This window comes from Bos indicus x Bos taurus, chromosome 8, assembly GCF_003369695.1.
Source record: "Bos indicus x Bos taurus breed Angus x Brahman F1 hybrid chromosome 8, Bos_hybrid_MaternalHap_v2.0, whole genome shotgun sequence".
Taxonomy (NCBI): Eukaryota; Metazoa; Chordata; class Mammalia; order Artiodactyla; family Bovidae; genus Bos; species Bos indicus x Bos taurus.
Window position 1 is genome coordinate 82,466,264 of NC_040083.1, and position 24,281 is coordinate 82,490,544.

The 24,281-nt window shown below is 40.8% G+C and overlaps 1 long non-coding RNA gene across 2 annotated transcripts in view; it reads right to left on the reverse strand.

The window, feature by feature from the left end:
• Positions 1 to 24,281, reverse strand: part of LOC113897497 — a 73,599-nt gene that overhangs the window by 15,015 nt on the left and 34,303 nt on the right. For both annotated transcript variants that reach the window (XR_003512351.1, XR_003512350.1), the window contains exons 2-3: positions 6,084 to 6,171; positions 3,106 to 3,188 (exon numbers count right to left, since the gene is read on the reverse strand). This is a non-coding gene — a long non-coding RNA (uncharacterized LOC113897497). The remainder of the gene's footprint in view (positions 1 to 3,105; positions 3,189 to 6,083; positions 6,172 to 24,281) is intronic.

Here is a 24,281-nt window from a genome sequence, read left to right on the forward strand (position 1 = left end):
TCAGATGCTTGTGATGATGAGTCCCAGATCCAGAACTCCCAACTTGTCTGCCTACCCAATCCTGCTTCCCCGTCTTTGCCCACAGTAATCCCAAGACCACTCCCCAATAAACCTCCTACACACTAATCTTCATTTCAGAGTCTTGCTCTTTTGAAACAATTTACTCTTAAATCATAGGTTTGCAAGGTGCCCATGCATCTTTGCAGCATGTGTAGCATATATTTGTACCAAGAAAGGAGCTGTAAGCATCCTGAAGTGGAGGGACCTAAAGTATAATATTAAACAGGCCTAAAATCCTTGGGCTCCACACCATCTGCATGGTCTATTCTGGGGGAGGAAGGAGGCTCCATTCTGCCTCAGGACCCCAGTTTCTAGCTTTCAGTCACTAATTCAACTGTTCAAAAGATGATCTTTAAGCACTGTCTTAAATTTAGTTTTTACTTGTATGAAAGTTATGCGTGTGCCTGGCTGAAAGAATCAAAAGTTCTACAAAGCTTATTTGACAGAGGTGCTGGTAGAGCCGAATCATGGAAAAAGCAAGAGAGTTCCAGAAAAACATCTATTTCTGTTTTATTGACTATGCCAAAGCCTTTGACTGTGTGGATCACAATAAACTGTGGAAAATTCTGAAAGAGATGGGAATACCAGACCACCTGACCTGCCTCTTGAGAAACCTATATGCAGGTCAGGAAGCAACAGTTAGAACTGGACATGAAACAACAGACTGGTTCCCAATAGGAAAAGGAGTTCGTCAAGGCTGTATATCGTCACCCTGCTTATTTAACTTCTATGCAGAGTACATTATGAGAAACGCTGGACTGGAAGAAGCACAAGCTGGAATCAAGATTGCCGTGAGAAATATCAATAACCTCAGATATGCAGATGACACCACCCTTATGACAGAAAGTGAAGAGGAACTAAAAAGCCTCTTGATGAAGGTGAAAGAGGAGAGTGAAAACGTTGGCTTAAAACTCAACATTCAGAAAATGAAGATCATGGCATCTGGTCCCATTACTTCATGGGAAATAGATGGGGAAACAGTGGAAACAGTGTCAGACTTTATTTTGGGGGGCTTCAAAATCACTGCAGATGGTGACTGCAGCCATGAAACTAAAAGACGCTTACTCCTTGGAAGGAAAGTTATGACCAACCTAGATAGCATATTGAAAAGCAGAGACATTATTTTGCCAACAAAGGTCCATCTAGTCAAGGCTATAGTTTTTCCTGGGGTCATGTATGGATGTGAGAGTTGGACTGTGAAGAAAGCTGAGCGCCGAAGAATTGATGCTTTTGAACTGTGGTGTTGGAGAAGACTCTTGAGAGTCCCTTGGACTGCAAGGAGATCCAACCAGTCCATTCTGAAGGAGATCAGCCCTGGGATTTCTTTGGATGGAATGATGCTAAAGCTGAAACTCCAGTACTTTGGCCACCTCATGCGAAGAGTTGACTCATTGGAAAAGACCCTGATGCTGGGAGGGATTGGGGGCAGGAGGAGAAGGGGACGACAGAAGATGAGATGGTTGGATGGCATCACCAACTAGATGGACATGAGTTTGGGCGAACTCTGGGAGTTGGTGATGGACAGGGAGGCCTGGCATGCTGCAATTCATGGGGTCGCAAAGAGTCGAACAGAACTGAGTGACTGAACTGAACTGAACTGAACTGGTAGAGCACTGACATCAGTTCTCACCTTCTTTAATAATAGAACTTCTAAGTTTTTGCTGAGCATATGACAACAGCCTTCCCTGCAGCTTGGTCAGGCTATGTGCCCACCATCTGGTCAATAGCTGTGTGCCGTTTCTGGGCCTGTTCCTCCAGGGTATGTACATGAATTCCCTTGAAATATTCCCCCTTCCCACTGGCTGGGATGACAAAAACTCGAATGGCTGCCTTTCTCCCAGAGATGAAAGCTAGACTTTGAGGGTTATAAAGCCAACCTTCCAACCCAGATTGTTTCTCTCTGGACCATATCAAAAAAGGCACATATACCTATCTTATTTAATTAAGCCTCTGTATTTTGAGGTCTTCTTGTTAAAGCAACCTATCCTGCATGTTCATCCAAATAGATATTTTTTTAAAGGACAATCTTGTCCATTCGCTTTTCTTTTTTCCAGAAGCAACTACAACATGTTTAACATACTTCTGATATTTCATCCCTGGGCATTATTAATTGAGTTTCCAGTCTGGAAGATGAATATTCTACTCTTTTTCTCCTTCTCCCCCACCCTCACAATACCAAGTGCACACTTGATATCCACTCTTCCATCTTCCAAGGATATAATGGTTACGTTGTCATTTTGGATAGATAAGATATTTCAGCTCAGTTCATTTCAGTCACTCAGTCATGTCCGACTCTTTGTGACCCCATGGACTGCAGCACTCCAGGCTTCCCTGTCCATCACCAACTCCCAGAGCTTGCTCAAACTTGTGTCCATCGAGTCAATGATGCCATCAAACCATCTCATCCTCTGTTGTCCCCTCCTCCTCCTGCCTTCAATCTTTCCCAACATTAGCATCTTTTCAAGTGAGTCAGTTCTTCGCATTAGGTTGCCAAAGTGTTGGAGTTTCAGCTTTGGCATCAGTCCTTCCAATGAATATTCAGGTCTGATTTCCTTTAGGATTGACTGGTTTGATCTCCTTGCAGTCCAAACGCAAATGGTATATAAAACTGACCTCTGCACTGCACTATGCATGCTTTATCCTTTCTTTGGTAACATTTTGTTTTTCCCTGGAGATGATAGTTAATTTTTTTAAATTTTCTTAGCTTCCTATTGACTTATCATTAATTCAAACCTAAACACTGTTGCATGATCTCCTCTAAATACATTCAAAAGTAATTGGGATGCAATCAGTTTCATTTATTTGAAGAAATATTCCTGGAGCTTTCTGACTAGCTCCATCTGGACTTATTGTTTACTAAGTCTGATGTGTGTGTTTGACCTGCCATCTTTAATTGTACTTTGGGGCCGGTTTTGTAACTTTGGATTGCTAAGCAAGTCTTAATCCCCTGCAAGGGCTGCTAGCTATGTGACACAGCAAGTTTCCTTAGGAGAAGGCCCCCCATGTAAGTGTTCTTGTTGGAAGCTTTCTCCTGAGAACATTTACCAATTTTCTGCACAACGAAGAGATTGCAAGTCTCTCAGCTGGATCAATGTCTTCTTTCTTGGAGTTCAGATCTGAAACTCTTCCTGCATTAGGCAGAAAAAAATGAATGCCAATTAACAGCTTCCTACAAAAAAAAAACAAACAAACAAAACCAAAACCCTTTAACTCAAGATACCACTCTTTAATCATTTTAAACCATTCTGCACATGGATATTGGCCAACCTTAAATTTGACAGAATTCTCAAATATTTGGGGTATAGTATTAATACATAATCTTTTGGTCTTTGTCCAAGTTAAAGTTTAGGTATAACTCTTACTGAGAATGCCTGGAATCTGAACAGCCAAGTTTAGAGCTTAAACAACTTCCCCTTCCTCAATGTCTGTTTAACTGCCAGCAGAGCCAGATACCCCCCATGCCATACCCACCCACCCCCTACAACTCTCAGGGAATTCTAGGAAGACAGCTCACCTTGGTATATTTTATTACAAGATTAAACCATGCAGGAAGGCTGGGAGAAAAGTTAAAGGGCAGACATGGTCAACAATTGTCAGGTTCATTCTTATTTCAGTTATCTTTCCCAAACTCCAGTATGATTTTGGATGTTTCAATAACCAGTGTGATCTGATAAAAGCTTATCAACTGAGAGCAGCCATAGAGAAGGGAATGAAGTGACTATTTCCCACTAGTGTCTGAAGTGAAGCTAAACCACTCAAATGTATGCACATGCCTACACAAACACACACTAACAATAAAAATACGAATACACAAAAAAGCAATACACAGACTCAATGCCTGAAAATTTTCATCTGGCTATTAATAAAAATTTTGGAAAAGTTTGGGAGGAAATTATTTTGAGTTGAATTTCAGGTGAATTTAAGAAGGCATTTCTAACTGGATATATCTTTGAAATGCGAGCTTCTATATTTGCAATCATCACCACACATTTTGAACATCTTCTGTAGGACCAAAGCCAAGTGCTGGCTGCCATGTACACAGATGACTAATGACAAAGCAATGTGAAACGCATTAAATAGCCAACAAGAAGAGAAGGAGGGGAAGTACAGAGGTGGGGACTTTATTCATACCTCCAAGAAAGGACAGAGTGTATACCAATAAGAAGGAGGATGCAAGCCATCTGTGTAACGGGGAGAGTATGAATATGGGGTACAGAGCTAGAGATGGGCCTGCCATGTATCTGGCATGTTCAGAGAGCAACAAATTGCTTAGAACACAGGATTCAGGTATGGAATAATAAAAGACAACTGCGAATGGGGTATGTATATTCATTCTAAACTGTGTGTTTGAGGTGAAATGCCAACTGAAGGCATTTGAACATCTTGAAGGCATTGGGAAACCACAGAAGTTTCTGTTGTTATTTAGGGGTGTGGGTTTGATTAGGGGAGGGGAGAAAATGTGATATATACATGCACTGCTTTGGGATAATTCATCTGACCATGAAGTATGACTGATCAGAATGGAGAAGAAATGAGGCTTGGGAGCTAGGGGCTGTGGTAGACTCAGGGTGAGGAAATGAGAGCCTGGCCTAAGGCTACCAGTTATTAAGCACCTTGCAATCTATGTCACAGGCTTTGTGAGCTCCACGCCTTATCTCAGGTAAGCTTCACGACACCCTGTGGAGTAGGGAAGTAACTGAGATCAGGAAACTAACTAAGAGGTTCAAGGTCACACAACAAGCAAATGACTCAGGTGGGATTTGAATTAATATTTTTTCTGATGTCCAAGTCCATGTTCTTTCTACTATGACACATCAGCCTCCTGTTTTTAATAATGGTTCATCATAGCAGTGATAAGAGGACATGCAGGGGACCCTACTTAGGACTAGGTTATCCTTGCAACCTCAGTATCTTTATGTTGTACCATGATTTTGTGAGTCACTCAATATCCTCTTCTTTCCAATTGAAATTTGCGGAGTAAAAAACCATTCCATGCTGCAGCGTCTCCCCAAAGGCCCAGTCTGTGATCGCCCTGACATGGAAAGTGAGTAGCGAAACATGTTTCAGGTTTGTGGGAAATTGCGAAGGACAAGACAGAAATCATAAAGGCACAATTGAATTACTTTGTGCCGTGGCCCCTGGGATAACAGCTGTTTTCCAGGTCTACAGTGGTTCTCATTAGGAAATTAAAAACTCAAAACTCCGCATCCGCAGCCTTGCACAGCTCTGACCACGTGGTGACAGGAAGCTCTGTGTTTGCACAGGTGGGGGATCCAGCAGCCTCACAAAGTGGGTGGCTGGAATCCCTGCCCTGAACACAGGTGGGCTATTGGACGAAAGGCAAACCCAGGAAGAGGCTCGAGTGTTCTGGTGCTGTCAGCCCCGCTCCACGGAGGGATGAGGGCCCCCGCAGTCCTCGCCACCTCGGCAGGTCATTTTAGGGCCATAAACAACTACTGGTTGAGAGCTCTGTCCACTCAACCTAGTACAGAAGGATCTGGTCTGGTGTAAGGTCAAGTCTCCAAACATTACTTACAATATGATACCTTTGTGCACCACTAAGAAAAACCCAAACAAGTTGTGCTTTTGACAACACATATAGGAATGTCATACATTTCAAAAAAGAAATGTGTTTAAAAACAAAGGGAGGACACAACACAAGACTTAGGGCAATGAGTAGCTACTGAAGGTCTGGGGTTTGGGAAGGCAAGGGGCCAGGAAGGGCAGGACCACCTGGACGCCTAGGGTGTTGTCAGTGTTCTAGTTTCTGAGTCAGGTGGTGAGTTCATGGGAATTGGATAAAATTATTAAAACCAAAAAATCCACATGAAAACCATAGAGGATCGGGTGTAGACCAATGATGAGAGTACATCAAGAACCTAAGATTATAATTAATACATTTCTGTTCCCCTGAGATACAAAATGGGCAAGAAAACAAAAGATGAGATGTTGCCAGAACTCTGCCGAAGTACCCCTATTCTAAAATACCTGGCTTTGAACATTCTTACCTTTGAACATCTTACCTTGCTGGAGGCTTCAGTGTGCAGCCTGATAACCTGGCACCTGCCATCTGCTGCCTTCTCGGTACACAGGACCACTGGTAACTCACATCTAGAGAGAGCATAGGTGTTGACTAAAAACTGGGAAGTGAGCAATAGTAGAAAACTTCATTGAAAATGAACAAGGAGAATGACAGTAATACCAGACTACATTGGAAATTTTCACGTCAACAATCATTCCTTCAATTAAAAGACATTTAATATCAAAGAGAAAGTCAGAAAACATGTAACTAGTCTTGTAGTCTCAAGAAATCAATTCCTTCTCACGAGCCAGAAAAAATTGAGTATACCTCTTACAGCTCCTCCCTTGCCCTCCTCTCTTCATTTTTTAGCCGCTAACCTGAGACATTCATTCCACCCAGAAGGAGCACAAAATGTTAATGAGTTGGGCTAGCTGATATCAAAGGCACCTCTGGGCTCTGAGGTCCATGCTGCTGTGTGAGTTGTGGCCAGGCCATGGGCCAGCAGTCAGGACCCAAGGCAGTTGCATTTCCCCCAGCTGAGATTGTCCAGTTCAGGGTGAATTGGGGGATTATCTTGATGCTTCCTCAGACTTATCTTATTTCTCTCTCTGAAGTCAGAAAATTAATTTCAACTTTGCATACCTTGAATGTTTCAAGCTTAGAACTAGAGTCACTGAAAATCAGAGAAAGGGAAAAGAAAGAGGGAGAAAGGCAGATGAAGATGAATGGGAATATGTGGCAGTCTGAGAAAAGCCAGGGGACCACAATTAAAGCAAAGCAGCACATCTCTAAATGTGTTGTCTAAACTCTTCTCGCAACCAAGTTCATAGGATTAAGATGTGCTGGTGAGGTAGGCAACTTTCATTGTATTACTGAGGAACATGTTAACTCAACAGAAATGAACTGAGATATATCTATGTGCCAGGAAGTGTGTTAGGTCCCAGAGATAAAGAAATTACCAACCCAGATAATGTCCCATTCCTGGGAAGAACTTCTACAGGGACAAGAACCAGTTGCACTCAAGTAAATCTACAGCATAACACTGGGCAGAGATGCAGACTCTGAAGGAATGCTTTGGTGTCTGGGGAGAGGTGACACTGAAGATGTGATGATCAGAGAAGGCTTCTTTGCTGGGGAGACTCAAGAGAAGGAGCAGCCAAGTAAACCTCTCACAAGTGAGCTTTCTCAGAAGGAAGGAGCAGCCACTGGCCAATTCCTGAGGCAGGAGTGGCTGCGTGTCAGGCCAGTTTGAAGACAGGAGGAGGCTTGTATGGCTGGAGTCGGAGCCTGCCACATGATAGCAGGGCCCAGTGCAAAATGAAAGTGCAAAGCCTTTGGTTCAAAACTTATTAAAACCTTCAAAACAGCATCAGTAGAGCACTGAACCAAGTGCAAGGCCCTTCTAAGCTCAGGATCTGGACAAGAGCAGGCCTGGTTGGCTCTAAGGTAGGAAATGAGATCTGAGAAATATTTATGACTGATCATGCTTGGCCTTGTAAGACGTTTCAAGGAGCTTAGATTTTACTCCAAGTGCAATAGGAATGAATCATGGGTTCTAAGTAAGTAAGTATGTGGCCTGACATGGTGCTAAAAAGAGCTCTGACTCCTGTGGATGAGCCTGGGAAAACCAGGAATGACAATAGGGAGGCCAGCGAGGTTGCTAAAGAATTGTAACAATGACAATGAAGAAATAACTCAGTGTGGTATTCTTTCATCATAGTTGGATACAATATTGTCCTCACCACCCCTCACGTGTGTTCTTCAGCTCTGAGGATGAGTGAACCTGCTCTGGATGCTGGAGCAGATGTGAGTAACAAGCGTGGGTAAAGAACCTGGGCAGAAGGTGAAGCCAGGCTGAAAGTGTACTTTAAAAGCAAGGAGATCAGACCAGTCAACCCTAAAGGAAATCAACCCTGAATATTCATTGGAAAGACCAATGCTGAAGTTGAACTCCAATACTATGGCCATCTGAGGCAAAGAGCCGAGAAAGAGCCAACTCATTGGCAAAGACTCTGATGCTGGGAAAGATTGAGGGCAAAAGAAGGGGGAGACAGAGCATGAGATGGTTGGATGGCATCATAGACTCAATGGACATGAGTTTGAGGAAACTCTGGGAGACAGTGAAGGACAGGGAAGCCTGGCGTGCTGCAGTTCATGGGGTCAAAAAGAGTCAGACACAACTTTGCGACTGACAAACAGTAGCCTTCTCAGTTCACCTCTCCCTCAACTGATTCGACACCAGGCAGGGATAGGAAGTAGAAAGAATAGAGCATACTTCAGAAAGATTCTGTCCTGTGGGTCTCTGATCTGGAATTCCATTTCATTTTATTTGGGGGAGAATGGATACATGTATATGATGGCTGAGTCCCTTCGCTGTTGACCTGAAACTACCACAATATTGTTAATTGGCTGTACTCCAATATGAAATAAAATGTTTAAAGTTAGAGGGGAAAAAAAGGAAAAGGAAATTCCTGAGAGCTGAAAGTCTTTCAGTGGCTCCTACAGGAGTCACAGGAGGGGAGATTTGAAATTCTAACCAAACCCAGGACACGGGTGGGCACTTAGGCATGGTTGAGTAGTAGAGTAGGTGACCTCTGCAAGGTGTAACTTCTGTGAGCATGTCACCATGTCCTTCCTCAGCCACTGAAGGGCAACCAGGAGATTCTACTTTCTGGATAATGGCTTCAAGAACAGTTTTGATGGAATTATTGGAGGGAGATTGAGGATGCTCCTGCCTGAGAAAGGAGGTAAATGTGGTTAAGAAAAAAAAGAGGCTTAAAACCAGCCAATCGTTCATGAACACCTATGCACTCTAACGTGGATTTGTATGCTGTGGCAACCTTAAGATTGATCATGATCTAAGTTTGAAAAGTAAAGAAAGAAAAAAGAGCCTAAGGTCACCCATTTAGAAATGAAGGAATCAGGACTCAAAGCCAAGCTTATATTTTTTCCATCTTGCCAAAACCATAACAGTGGCGATTTTAAAAAATGACCACATATCCTTGGACCCTCCTCTCATTGTCCCCTCCCGTGGAATCTGTGTGGGCTCATGAGTGCTTTAAACCATGAGTGTGGCAGAAGTGATGCTGCGTAGCTTCCAAGAAGGTCAGAAGAGAGGCCAGACAGCTTCCATCTGGTTCTCCTGGAACCCTTGTTCTTGGAATGTTCCCTCTTGTATCCTATCAGCCACACTATGAGAAGCCCAAGGCACACAGAGAGACCACATATAGGTGCTCTGGTTAAAATCCCCACTGAGCCCAGCTTGGAGCAGCCCAGCCCAGGAGCCAGATATGTGAGTGAAGAAGCCATGTTGGGAGTGAATCCTCCAGGCTCAGCTATCCAACCTTTTCAGGTGAGGCCACACACATCAGAGTAGAGACAAGCCAGTTCTACTGTGCCCTTTCCAAATTCTTGACCCACAGTCTGATAGTTGCTGTTTTACGTCACTAAACTTGGGAGAGTTAGTTATGCAGCAATAGGTGATGAGACTAATAATTTTGACTTGGACTGACTTATGGTGTGAATGGGTCTGAGAGCAAATGTGTCATAGGAACAAACAATATGTGCCATGGTTTTGCATTATCTTGACTATAGAGACAAGTTGATACTTGATTGCTATAACCTTGGTCTAGTATGTATTCTCTTAAATGTCATGTATTCTTTTACATCCAGTAATTTAAATGACAGGTGTCTGTCTGAAACAAGACGTTCTCGGGCCAACAATTGATATATCTTTCACATAAATTTTAAATGAAGCCTTTTTGGCTTATGTAAGATCATTAAAGTCTCCTTTTAAATCAATAAGTCCATGCTCTGTAGGCTGCAAAGTCATTACATGGCAAATGACATTTCTAAGTCAATGGCTGCTGGAAGCAATTTTAAATCAAAGCATTTGAATAGCTTCACTTTTTTTTTCAGAAGTAATATGTTTTAGGTTATATTTCATATACAAGAAGGTTCGGTCAAATTTATGTTTTTTCAGATAGCCAAACCATATCCAGATTACACTTGAACCTTTCTTTGAGAGCTCTGTGTAGTATTCAATTGCTTTTGACAAGCATGATACCCTGTAAAAGATATGGCTTTCCTCTGAAAACCCCCTTCAGCTAAAAATACATTGTATCGAAAATAAATGGCTGTCTCATCTAAATTCAACTCTCTGTAGCATTTTGTAAACTTTCGTGACCATAGAGAATGAGCTCTTAAACCTGATTTCAGGGTGTCTAAAACAAGATTTGGGACTTCCGTGGTGGCTCAGACGGTAAAGCGTCTGTCTACAATGCAGGAGTCCCAGGTTCGATCCCTGGGTCAGGAAGATCCCCTGGAGAAAGAAATGGCAATCTACTCTAGTAGTATTGCCTGGAAAATCCTGGACAGAGGAGCTTGGTAGGCTACAGTCCATGGGGTCGCAAAGAGTCAGACATAACTGAGCATCTTCACTAAAACAAGATTTGAGTGTGAAGACATGGGGGCCCTGCCCTCCGGCCAGGGAGTCAGGCGACCCATTCAGACCCTCCTTTCCAGGTTTTCAGTGCAACGATGTGGGACACAGCAGCTTTGATTTCTTGGGTAGGATGTTGGCAGAGTGGGGAAATGATAATTCTTGAGGAACAACTTTTGAGGGGGGAAACTGAGGCTTTTTGAATAGAGCAAGGGAAAGTATCTGGGCAGAACCAGAAGAAAGGAGAATATATAGCTGATATATTTGTTTGGCAGAAGCTAAGAATTAGAACAGGAGAAGAGGTAAGAGTGAGAGCTAGCAGTGGGTGTGAAGTAACACCAAGAACTCTGAACACCCTTGTCACCAACACGACCATCTTCATAAAGCCTGTCGGCGGAGGCTGCATGCTTCTGGCAGCCATTCTGACTCAAGGGACCTGTTCAGGCACAAATCTGTGTTCATATGCTGTGCTATACCCATGAATGCTATACCCAAGTGGACAGTTGTGTGTCCACAGTCAGATTGTCAGAAACCCACGTGAAAAACTTGGGTTACAACAGTGATAAATCTTCTGGAAGATTAAATGACTCTGATAGCTTCCATGCTGCCATCTGGACTGTGGTCATTTTGAAGGCTGACTCTCTACTTGTTTTAATTGATGTGGCCAGCACTGCTTGTGTTGTTAGATTGAAAATAAAACTAGGGAAACCCACCTTACCACCACAAAGGTTATAGCCTTAATACAGCTACAGGTCTGCTTGTGAGCTTGTCAGGAATGACTCAAGACACTTGAGCCAAAGGCTCCAGTAAATCTAAACACTTGATAATTCTTGTTTTTGTTTAACTTAGTGAAGTAAGGCCAAATAGTCAAACCAACTGCTATGCAAAAAGCAGGCAATTTTTATAAAAACAGAAGGATTGTCCTCAAGATTCCAAGAATGTCTATGTAATCATGCTGGTTCTAAGCCCATTGGAGGTTTATCTTCCAATGAGAAATACGTACACAGCTTCAAATTAAGTTCAACTTTGTTGAAAATGCCTTGAAAATTGTTACTGCATTTTACATATTTCATATTCCCCACTTAGTAGACACTCATGTAAAGTCAGATTCTCCAGAAACTACTCTCTAGGATGCAGATTTATGTGTGAGGGATTTACTAAGGAAGTACTGAGTTGTGAGACCAGTCAAGAGTAATGGAAGCAGAGCAGTAAGTGCAAAGAGCTAGGGTAGGGGTGGGTACCTGGAGAAAGAGAACCAGGCTTGTTTGACAAAAGGGAAGCCATTTCTAGCCTAAGGCATTTTGTGATCTAAGTTCAGTTCAGTTCAGTGACTCAGTCATGTCTGACTTTTTGCGACCCCATGAACGGCAGCACGCCAGGCCTCCCTGTCCATCACCAACACCCAGAGTCGACCCAAACTCATGTCCACTGAGTTGGTGAGGCCATCCACCCATCAAAACCTCTGTTGTCCCCTTCTTCTCCTGCCCTCAATCTTTCCCAGCATCAGGGTCTTTTCCAATGAGTCATCTTTTCACATCAGGTGGCCAAAGTATTAAAGTTTCAGCTTCAACATCAGTCCTTCCAATGAACACCCAGGACTTATTTCCTTTAGGATGGACTGATTGGATCTCCTTGCAGTCCAAGGGACTCTCAAGAGTCTTTTCCATCACCACAGGTCAAAAGCATCAATTCTTTTGCACTCAGCTTTCTTTATAGTCCAACTCTCACATCCATACATGACCACTGGAAAAACCATAGCCTTGACTAGATGGACCTTTGTTGACAAAGTAATGTCTCTGCTTTTCAATATGCTGTCTAGGTTGGTCATAACTTTCCTCTCAAGGAGTAATCGGCTTTTAATTTCATGGCTGCAGGCACCATCTGCAGTGATTTTGGAGCCGAGAAAAATAGTCAGCCATTGTTTCCACTGTTTCCTCATCTATTTGCCATAAAGTGATGGGACCAGATGCCATGATCTTCATTTTCTGAATGTTGAGTTTTAAGCCAACTTTTTCACTCTCTTTCATTTTCATCAAGAGGCTTTTTAGTTCCTCTTCACTTTCTGCCATAAGGGTGGTGTCAACTGCATATCTGAGGTTACTGATATTTCTCACAGCAATCTTGATTCCAGCTTGTGCTTCTTCCAGTCCAGCATTTCTCATGATGTACTCTGCAAGAAGTTAAATAAGCAGGGTGACAATATACAGCCTTGATGGACTCCTTTTCCTATTTGGAACCAGTCTGTTGTTCCATGTCCAGTTCTAACTGTTGCTTCCTGACCTGCATATAGGTTTCTCAAGAGGCAGGTCAGGTGGTCTAGTATTCCCATCTTTCAGAATTTTCCACAGTTTATTGTGATCCACACAGTCAAAGGCTTTGGCATAGTCAATAAAGCAGAAATAGATGTTTTTCTGGAACTCTCTTGCTTTTTCGATGATCCAGCGGATGTTGGCAATTTGGTCTCTGGTTCCTCTGCCTTTTCTAAAACCAGCTTGTACACCTGGAAGTTCATGGTTCATGTATTGCTGAAGCCTGGCTTGGAGAATTTTGAGCATTACTTTACTAGCGTGTGAGATGAGAGCAATTGTGCGGTAGTTTGAGCATTCTTTGGCATTGCATTTCTTTGGGATTGGAATGAAAACGGACCTTTTCCAGTCCTGTGGCCACTGCTGAGTTTTCCAAATTTGCTGGCATATTGAGTGCAGCACTTTCACAACATCATCTTTCAGGATTTGGAATAGCTCAACTGGAATTCCATCACCTCCACTAGCTTTGTTCATAGTGATCCTTTCTAAGGCCCACTTGACTTCACATTCCAGGATGTCTGGCTCTAGGTGAGTGATCACACCATCGTGATTATCTGGGTCATGAAGATCTTTTTTGTACAGTTCTTCTGTGTATTCTTGCCACCTCTTCTTAATCTCTTCTGCTTCTGTTAGGTCCATACCATTTCTGTCCTTTATCGAGCCCATCTTTGCATGAAATGTTCCTCGGTATCTCTAATTTTCTTGAAGAGATCTCTAGTCTTTCCCATTCTGTTGTTTTCCTCTATTTCTTTGCACTGATGGCTGAGGAAGGCTTTCTTATCTCTTGCTATTTTTTGGAACTCTGCATTCAGATGCTTATATCTTTCCTTTTCTCCTTTGCTTTTTGCTTCTCTTCTTTTCACAGCTATTTGTAAGGCCTTCCCAGACAGCTATTTTGCTTTTTTGCATTTCTTTTCCATGGGGATGGTCTTGATCCCTGTCTCCTGTACAATGTCATGAACCTCAGTCCATAGTTCATCAGGCACTCTATCAGATCTAGGCCCTTAAATCTATTTCTCACTTCCACTGTATAATCATAAGGGATTTGATTTAGGTCTTACCTGAATGATCTAGTGGTTTTCCCTACTTTCTTCAATTTAAGTCTGAATTTGGCAATAAGGGGTTCATGATCTGAGCCACAGTCAGCTCCTGGTCTTGTTTTTGCTGACTGTATAGAGCTTCTCCATCTTTGGCTGCAAAGAATATAATCAATCTGATTTCGGTGTAGACCATCTGTTGATGTCCAGGTGTCGAGTCTTCTCTTGTGTTGTTGGAAGAGGGTGTTTGTTATGACCAGTGCATTTTCTTGGCAAAACTCTATTAGTCTTTGCCCTGCTTCATTCTGTATTCCAAGGCCAAATTTGCCTGTTACTCCAGGTGTTTCTTGACTTCCTACTTTTGCATTCCAGTCCCCTATAATGAAAAGGACATCTTTTTTGGATGTTAGATCTAAAAGGTCTTGTAGGTCTTCATAGAACCGTTCAACTTCAGCTTCTTCAGCATTACTGGTTGGGTTACTTGTGACTTGGATTACTGTGATATTGAATGGTTTGCCTTGGAAATGAACAGAGACCATTCTGTCGTTTTTGAGCTTGCATCCAAGTACTGCATTTCAAACTCTTTTGTTGATGGCTACTTCATTTCTTCTGAGGGATTCCTGCCAACAGTAGTAGATATAATGGTCATCTGAGTTAAATTCACCCATTCCAGTCCATTTTAGTTTGCTGATTCCTAGAATGTTGACATTCACTCTTGCCATCTCCTGTTTGACCACTTTCAATTTGCCTTGATTCATGGGCCTGACAATACAGGTTCTTATGCAATATTGCTTTTTACAGCTTCGGATCTTGCTTCTATCACCAGTCACATCCACAACTGGGTATTGTTTTTGCTTTGGCTCCATCCCTTCATTCTTTCTGGAGTTATTTCTCCACTAATCTCCAGTAGCATATTGGGCACCTACTGACCTGCGGAGTTCCTCTTTCAGTATCTTATCATTTTGCCTTTTCATACTGTTCATGGGGTTCTCAAGGCAATCCTATTTTAGGATTAGTTGCCTCCAAATGACTTTAATACTAAAGGCCATTCCCTGGCAGTGTTACCCAATCAACAGGAAGGCAAACAGAGACAGGGACACTGGGCAAATCTGGGGACAGAGTGCCATTTGTTTTATGATTTCTCCATCCTGCACTGCCTTGTCCTCACCCAGCATTCCAGGCTCTGAACTCTTTCTGACCTTCTACTGTAAAACCTCCTTTTACTGTCCATTTTCTAAGCATTCAGTAATCTGACAAATCATCATTGCAAGGATATCAGTGAAATTTTTGGATTCATGTATTATGATTCATCACCAGGACTTTTCACATTCCAAACCCACAGAGGGAACCAGTAGAGGAAATATTTGTAACCAGAATAGTCCAGAGAAGGTAATTTAAGTAGAGATTTTTGCCTATGTCCCAAATTGCATACCATTGTTCCTGTCAACTTCAACTTCATAGACTGCTGGTCACCAGCAGTGACATTCTATTTATGAAAAAAAAATTAAATAGACTTTCTGCTAACAGAATTTTTTTTTATTCCTCTTGTTTTCTAGATTGATGGGTTATATTATTCATTATTATTTTATGATGATAGTAATACAGAGAATGAAAGTCTCACTTTTTATCAAGTACTTTCTATAAAAGAATATAATTATATATACAGTATATGTTATATATATTTATTTACATTAGAATATTTCCATTACATCAATGTGAGATGAGATGATAGATGTAATCTTATATTATAGTCAAAGAAATTGTAGCAGATGCTGTTGTGCCCCATCCATAGAGGGTCTTATCACTTAGGTGCTGGCCTGCCACCTTCCTGCTACCCAGAGCTGTATCTCTTTGCTAAAATTAGGCAAGGCTACTCTTCCCCACTCACTGGAGACAGAAGTACAGAGGGGAATCACCACCCCGACCCCACATCTTTTACAATGAATGATGCAATTGGTGTATAAGTACCCCAGCTCCCTCTGCCCTCAGCAGCGTTACACATATGCAGTCTGTTACATCTTTGCAGTATGCCCTGTTATATTTCCCACAGCTTTTCCATAGAATTAAGTTCCAGTTTAATTTTAGGAGCAACAGACTTAATAATGTGTCTTTACCCCGTTTTACTACTTCACTCTGCTACTGTATTTCTTCTACCCATGTTGTGCTGGTAAACTGGTGCTCAAAGCAAAAGAAAAAACAAAAACAACACAAAAACAGCCTTGATATGTAACACCTGCTGATTTCCTGGTGTGTGTACTGCCAAAAGGCGTGATTTCTCTCCATTCATTGCTTTGCTGCATCAGTTTCCCTAGCCCTGTCTGTTTTCATGTTTGCTCGTGGAATTAGCAAGATTAACTTTGCCTAGAAAGAATAAGAACCATAACATAGTTATTGTATTCTTCAGTAGAACAGAAATAAGTTCATCAGTCTTGAGCTTTTCCTTTAAAAAAAAAAAGTTGCTGAAACACATTTAGAACCTCATAACTTCTGAGCACATTGCCTTAAAGTCACCTCTTTTTAAAAAAGAAGTAGATCTATTCAAAAGCAGATCCTGAGTCTACTTATGTAAGTTGAGAGAATAAATTGTAAACTAGGCCATCAGACTGTTTAGGTCTGGGGAGAGATATGGATCATTTAGTTTACTCAAAAAGCTATTTATCAAAGGTCTGCTTTGTATTAGGAACTGGATGTGCTAAGAGTAATCTAGTGGAATATGGAGAATTAACATCACTGTTGTTTTTTAACCTTGGTCAATGTTTTGCTTGTATCTCTCTCATAATATCTTTATTACCATGTCTTACATTTATTGATTTGTGTATTCCTCTTACCCCCTTCATTAGATTTTAAGCACTTTCAAGACAGACACCTGGTCTCATTTATATACCATTTATGTGCCTCATAGATACTCGAGAAAAAGTGTTAAACTAAATTGAGATGTGAACACCTTTTAAAACTGAATTGAGAGGTGAATGCCTTTTTTATCAGTCCTGTGCTTAAGCTAGCAACAGAATTTAGGATTCCTGGCTTTATATTCTCAGCTGCTTTGCTCTCTATTTATGATATGTAACATAATTTGTAACATAAATGCCTTTTGTGTCCAAAGAGTTTAATTAATGGGACTCCTTGAATGCTTAATATGGCAACATTTATAAATGCCTATTTGGATAATATTTTTAAGTGTTAGATTTTATTCTGACTGAGCATATTGATTCTTTCACTGACTTCTATAAATGTGGCCCAAATTTGTGGGTGGCAAAAATGCAGCCTGTGGACCACATGTGTTCTCTAGGGTTTATTCAAAACACGAAGAGTTCTTGAATTCCAGATGAAACCCAGGCTTCCAGTACAAATTGCTTAAGAGAACCCATGTCTAAGAGATTCTGAGCCAGTGATGGGGCTGGTCCCAGAAAAATATATGACCCACCCTTACCCTCTTCACAAGTGTTTAAAGCCTTCAACTCACTTCTCAAGCTTAGGCCTGCTTTTAATTGAATACTTGGAAATCCACAAGAAATCTTTTGCACACACTTTGCTGTTTGCCACTCCAACTTGATTCTGTCAGCTTTTGCCCTTGTGCCTTCTTCACTTGCTATTCTTTGGAACTCTGCATTCAGATGCTTATATCTTTCCTTTTCTCCTTTGCTTTTCGCTTCTCTTCTTTTTACAGCTATTTGTAAGGCCTCCCCAGACAGCCATTTTGCTTTTTTGCATTTCTTTTCCATGGGGATGGTCTTGATCCCTGTCTCCTGTACAATGTCACGAACCTCATTCCATAGTTCATCAGGCACTCTATCTATCAGATCTAGGCCCTTAAATCTATTTCTCACTTCCACTGTATAATCATAAGGAATTTGATTTAGGTCATACATGAATAGTCTAGTGGTTTTCCCTACTTTCTTCAATTTAAGTCTGAATTTGGCAATAATGAGCTCATGATCTGAGCCACAGTCAGCTCCTGGTCTTGTTTTTGCTGACTGTTTACAGCTTCTCCATCTTTGGCTGCAAAGAATATAATCAATCAGATTTCGGTGTTGACCATCTGGTGATATCCATGTGTAGAGTCTTCTCTTGTGTTGTTGGAAGAGGGTGTTTGTTATGACCAGTGCATTTTCTTGGCAAAACTCTATTAGTCTTTGCCCTGCTTCATTGCGTATTCCAAGGCCAAATTTGCCTGTTACTCCAGGTGTTTCTTGACTTCCTACTTTTGCATTCCAGTCCCCTATAATGAAAAGGACATCTTTTTTGGGTGTTAGTTCTAAAAGTTCTTGTAGGTCTTCATAGAACTGTTCAACTTCAGCTTCTTCAGCGTTACTGGTTGGGGCATAGACTTGGATTACTGTGATATTGAATGGTTTGCCTTGGAAATGAACTGAGATCATTCTGTCGTTTTTGAGATTGCATCCAAGTACTGCATTTCGGACTCTTTTGTTGACCATGATGGCTATTCCATTTCTTCTAAGGGATTCTTGCCAGCAGTAGTAGATAAAATGGTCATCTGAGTTAAATACACCCATTCCAGTCCATTTTAGTTTGCTGATTCCTAGAATGTTGACATTCACTCTTGCCATCTCTTGTTTGACCACTTCCAATTTGCCTTGATTCATGGACCTGACATTCCAGGTTCCTATGCAATATTGCTCTTTACAGCATTGGACCTTGCTTCTATCACCAGTCACATCCACAACTGGGTATTGTTTTTGCTTTGGCTCCATCCCTTCATACTTCCCGGAGTTATTAGAGATAAGAAAGCCTTCTTCAGCGATCAATGCAAAGAAATAGAGGAAAACAATAGAATGGGAAAAACTAGAGATCTCTTCAAGAAAATTAGAGATACCACGGGAACATTTCATGCAAAGATGGGCTCGATAAAGGACAGAAATGGTATGGACCTAACAGAAGCAGAAGATATTAAGAAGAGATGGCAAGAATACACAGAAGAATTGTACAAAAAATATCTTCACGACCCAGATAATCACGATGGTGTGATCACTCACCTAGAGCCAGACATCCTGGAATGTGAAGTCAAGTGGGCCTTAGAAAGCATCACTATGAACAAAACTAGTGGAGGTGATGGAATTCCAGTTGAGCTATTCCAAATCCTGAAAGATGATGTTGTGAAAGTGCTGCACTCAATATGCCAGCAAATTTGGAAAACTCAGCAGTGGCCACAGGACTGGAAAAGGTCAGTTTTCATTCCAATCCCAAAGAAAGGCCATGCGAAAGAATGCTGAAACTACCACACAATTGTACTTATCTCACACGCTAGTAAAGTAATGCCCAAAATTCTCCAAGCCAGGCTCCAGCAATATGTGAACTGTGACCTTACAGTTGTTCAAGCTGGTTTTAGAAAAGGCAGAGGAACAAGAGACCAAATTGCCAACATCCTCTGGATCATCGAAAAAGCAAGAGAGTTCCAGAAAAACATCTATTTCTGCTTTATTGACTATGCCAAAGCCTTTGACTGTGTGGATCACAATAAACTGTGGAAAATTCTGAAAGAGATGGGAATACCAGACCACCTGACCTGCCTCTTGAGAAACCTGTATGCAGGTCAGAAAGCAACAGTTAGAACTGGACATGGAACAACAGACTGGTTCCAAATAGGAAAAGGAGTACGTCAAGACTGTATATTGTCACCCTGCTTATTTAACTTCTGTGCAGTGTACATCATGAGAAATGCTGGGCTGGAAGAAGCACAAGCTGGAATCAAGATTGCCAGGAGAAATGTCAATCACCTCAGATATGCAGATGACACCACCCTTATGGCAGAAAGTGAAGAGGAACTAAAAAGCCTCTTGATGAAAGTGAAAGAGGAGAGTGAAAACATTGACTTAAAGCTCAACATTCAGAAAACGAAGATCATGGCATCTGGTCCCATCACTTCATGGGAAATAGACGGGGAAACAGTGGAAACAGTGTCAGACTTTATTTTTTTGGGGCTCCAAAATCATTGCAGATGGTGACTGCAGTCATGAAATTAAAAGACGCTTACTCCTTGGAAGGAAAGTTATGACCAACATAGATAGCATATTCAAAAGCAGAGACATTACTTTGCCAACAAAGTTCCGGCTAGTCAAGGCTATGGTTTTTCCAGTGGTCATGTATGGATGTGAGAGTTGGACCATGAAGAAAGCTGTAAGCCGAATTGATGCTTTTGAACTGTGGTGTTGGAGAAGACTCTTGAGAGTCCCTTGGACTGCAAGGAGATCCAACTGGTCCATTCTAAAGGAGATCAGTCCTGGGTGTTCATTGGAAGGACTGACGCTAAAGCTGAAACTCCAGTACTTTGGCCACCTCATGCGAAGAGTTGACTGATTGGAAAAGACTCTGATGCTGGGAGGGATTGGGGGCAGGAGGAGAAGGGGACAACAGAGGATGAGATGGCTGGATGGCATTACCGACTTGATGGACATGAGTTTGAGTGAACTCTGGAAGTTGGTGATGGACAGGAAGGCCTGGTGTGCTGCGATTCATGGTGTTGCAAAGAGTCAGACACGACTGAGCGAGTGAACTGAACTGAACTGAACCACTCTGTAATCATAAAGAATTTGATTTAGGTTATACCTGAATGGCCTAGTGGTTTGCCTTGGAAATAAACCAAGATCATTCAGTTGTTTTTGAGACTGCACCCAAGTACTTCATTTTACACTCTTTTGTTGACTATGAAAGTTACAAACTCTAAGGAGTTCTTGCCCTCAGTAGTAGATATAATGGTCATCTGAATTAAATTCACCCATTCCCGTTCATTTCAGTTCATTAATTCCTAAAATGGTGATGTTCACTCTTGCCATCTCCTGCTTGACCATGTCCAAGTTACCTTGATTCATGGGCCTAGCATTCCAGGTTCCTATGAAATATTGTTCTTTACAGCATTGGACTTTACTTTCACCACCAGACACATACACAACTAGGGGATGTTTCTCCTTTGGCCCAGTCTCTTCATTCTTTCTGGAGCTATTTCTCTGCTGTTCCCCAGTAGCATATTGGACACCTACTGACCTGGGGGTGCTCATCTTCCAGTGTAATATCTTTTCGCCTTTTTTACTGTTCATGGAATTCTCGAAGTAAGAATACTGGAGTGGTTTGCCATTCCCTTTTCCAGTGGACCACGTTTTGTTAAAATGCTCCATCATAATGTTTTAAAAGTTCATCTATGTTGGTTGGACCATGTATCTAAACGTCATTCTTTTTACAGCTGCATAATATTCCATTATATGTATAGAAAACCTTTTGTTTAGCTATTTATCTACTGATGGATATTTGGGTGGTTTTAATCTTTTGGCTATTGTGGATAATGCTGCTGTGAACATTAGTGTATGGTATATGGGTCTCTGCTTTCAATTCTTGTGAGTATATACTGAGAAGTGGAATTGCAGGATCATATGGTAATTCTATATCTCTTTGAAGAACTGCCAGATTGTTTTCTACAGTGGTTGCACCATTTTACATTTTCACCAGCAATGTACACAGGTTCTAATTTATCCACATCCTTATTAATACTTGCTATTTAATAATTTTTTAAAAAATTAGTAGCCATCCTAGTGGGTGTGAGTCAGTATTTCACTGTGATTTTGATAAGCATTTCCCTAGTAACCAGTAACATAAGCTTCTTTTAATGTGCATATTGGTCCTTTGTATATCTCCTTTGGAGAAACATCTATTCAAATCCTTTGCTCATTTTTTGAATTGGGGTGTTAATTTTTTGCTGTTGAGTTTTAAGAGTTCTCTATATATTCTTTGTTAAAAAATGTTCACTCCCCCCCCCCACTATCCTCTATATTCTTGATAGTAATCTTTTATCAGACATATGATCATCTTTTATCAGATATATTTTCTACTATTCTGCAAGTTATCTTTTTACTCTCTTGAACCATCATTGAATGCACAAACATGTTAAATTTTCATGAAGCTCAATTATCTACTTTTTCTTTTGTTTCTTGTGCTTTTGGTGTCATGTCCAAGAAATCATCGCCAAATCCAATGTTGTGAAATTTTCCACTTCCTTTTTTAAGAGCTTCATAGTTCTGGTTCCAAATAGGGAAAGGAGTATACCGAGGCTGTATATTGTCACCCTGCTTATTTAACTTATATGCAGAGTATCATGAGCAATGCTGGGCTGGAGGAAGCACAAGCTGGGTTCAAGATTGCCAGGAGAAATATCAATAACCTCAGATATGCAGATGACACCACCCTTATGGCAGAAAGTGAAGAGGAACTAAAGAGCCTCTTGATGAAAATGAAAGAGGAGAGTGAAAAAGTTGGCTTAAAGCTCAACATTCAGAAAACTAAGATCATGGCATCTGGTCCCATCACCTAATGGCAAATAGATGGGGAAACAATGGAAACAATGACAGACTTTATGTTTTCAGGCTCCAAAATCACTGCAGATGGTGACTGAAATTAAAAGATGCTTGCTCCTTGGAAGCAAAGCTATGACCAACCTAGACAGCATATTAAAAAGCAGAGACATTCCTTTGCCAACAAAGGTCCATCTGGTCAAAGCTATGGTTTTTCCAGTAGTCATGTATGGATATGAGAGTTGGACCATAAAGAAAACTGAGCGCTGAAGAAGAGATGCTTTTGAACTGTGGTGTTAGAGAAGACTCTTGAGAGTCCCTTGGACTGCAAGGAGTTCCAACCAGTCAATCCTAAAGGAAATCAGTCCTGAATATTCATTGGAAGGACTGACGCTGAAGCTGAAAGTCCAATACTTTAGCCACCTGATGCAAAGAACTGACTCATATGAAAAGACCCAGATGCTGGGAAAGATTGAAGGCAGGAGGAGGAGATAACAGAGAATGAGATAGTTTGATGGCATCACCAACTTGATGGACATGAATTTGAGCAAGCTCTGGGAGATGATGATGGACAGGGAAGCCTAGCATGCTGCAGTCCACAGGGTCGCAAAGAGTCGGACACAACTGAGTGACTGAACTGAGCTGAACTCTAAAGCAAAGTCTTTCTAATTGTGCTTTATCCATTATCTTACACTTAACCAACCTGAGATTGGAACAGTCATAAACTAGTCTTCCCAATGCATAGAAAGCACTTTATCTCTAATTTCACTGCAATAATCTTAATAGGAATCCTAGACAATGAGAGAGCTAATGTTACCAACTTAAATCCATATTTGTTATGATTGGTAAGTGATCCATTGATTTTCTCTCATTGCTCTATTACAACTAATCATAAGAAAAAAAATCCATGACATTTGGTTAATTGGGCTCTAGAAATACAGTTTTCTAGTAGACACTCAAAAAAGACATACAGTCTTTGGAAAATTTTTACCAAACTTGATCTTAAACTTGTTTATGTTAAGCAATATGCAGCTCAACTTTAGTGTAGTGAATCAACAAGACTAAAATTTTAAAAATCTTTGCAGAATTTTGTACTTAAGCCTGGTTTAAACCATGCTAACTTGGTAGTTAGCTTTCATGTATTAGTGAAAAAAGAATCTAACACATCATAAATAAATCTACTTAAATAGTTAAAAGACTGCTTGTATATAGTCAAGCTAAATCAGCCACATGTAAGTGTGGCAATGATAGGTATGTCCAAGCTTTGTAGCAATACCTAGAAGTTTATCTTTAACGCAGCCCTGGAAGAGGAGTTACATCAAATATTTCAAAATTCAGTGACATAGACTGATTTCTACTTATTATTTAGATAGCCAGCCTTATTTAACTGACAAATTGGACTTAATACTATAGTTACCTACATCTATCAAAGGCTGGTCATCATCCAACCCTGAAATAAATGTTAGCTGATTAAAGTAGTAATGATTAAAACATTTAAACCACATGCTTTAGATCTAAAAAATAAGGTTGATACGTGTAAAGGGGAGATTTATTAGAGGATTTGTGAAATATGGCCCAAACAAACTAATTCATCAGTTTAGGTGAAGGTCTGCCTATGAATTCAAGAATATTTTCAAAAAGAAAAACATCTGTTGCAATTTAAGTTTCTGTTTATAAGTGAATATTATGGATTATTTTCTGAAAAAGGATACAGCTATTTACATAAATGTTTGAAAGTTAACTTGAAATTACTCTTGTGTCTTTGAGGGGGATTTGTATTGTTACTGTACTTACCATCCCTTCCTGGTGGTAGAAGGGAATTTGAACCTCATGGAACTGAAAGAAGTTACAACAAATTATGATGCCAACTTTCCAGGAAGAAATCACTGTCTAGGCCTTCACCTATTTGTGTTGGGTTTAATAAAAGATGCATTCACTGGGAAATTTAAAGGTATTTCCAAAGATATACATATATCTCATCACTTATACATACAATGTATAACACTACACATTTACTCAGAACCTGACTTTCAAATTAGAAGAAACTTCACTGTATTGGGAGCTATGTAAGGCAAGAGCTATGTAATTTAAAGAAAGCAAGAGTAGCTATATTAATTT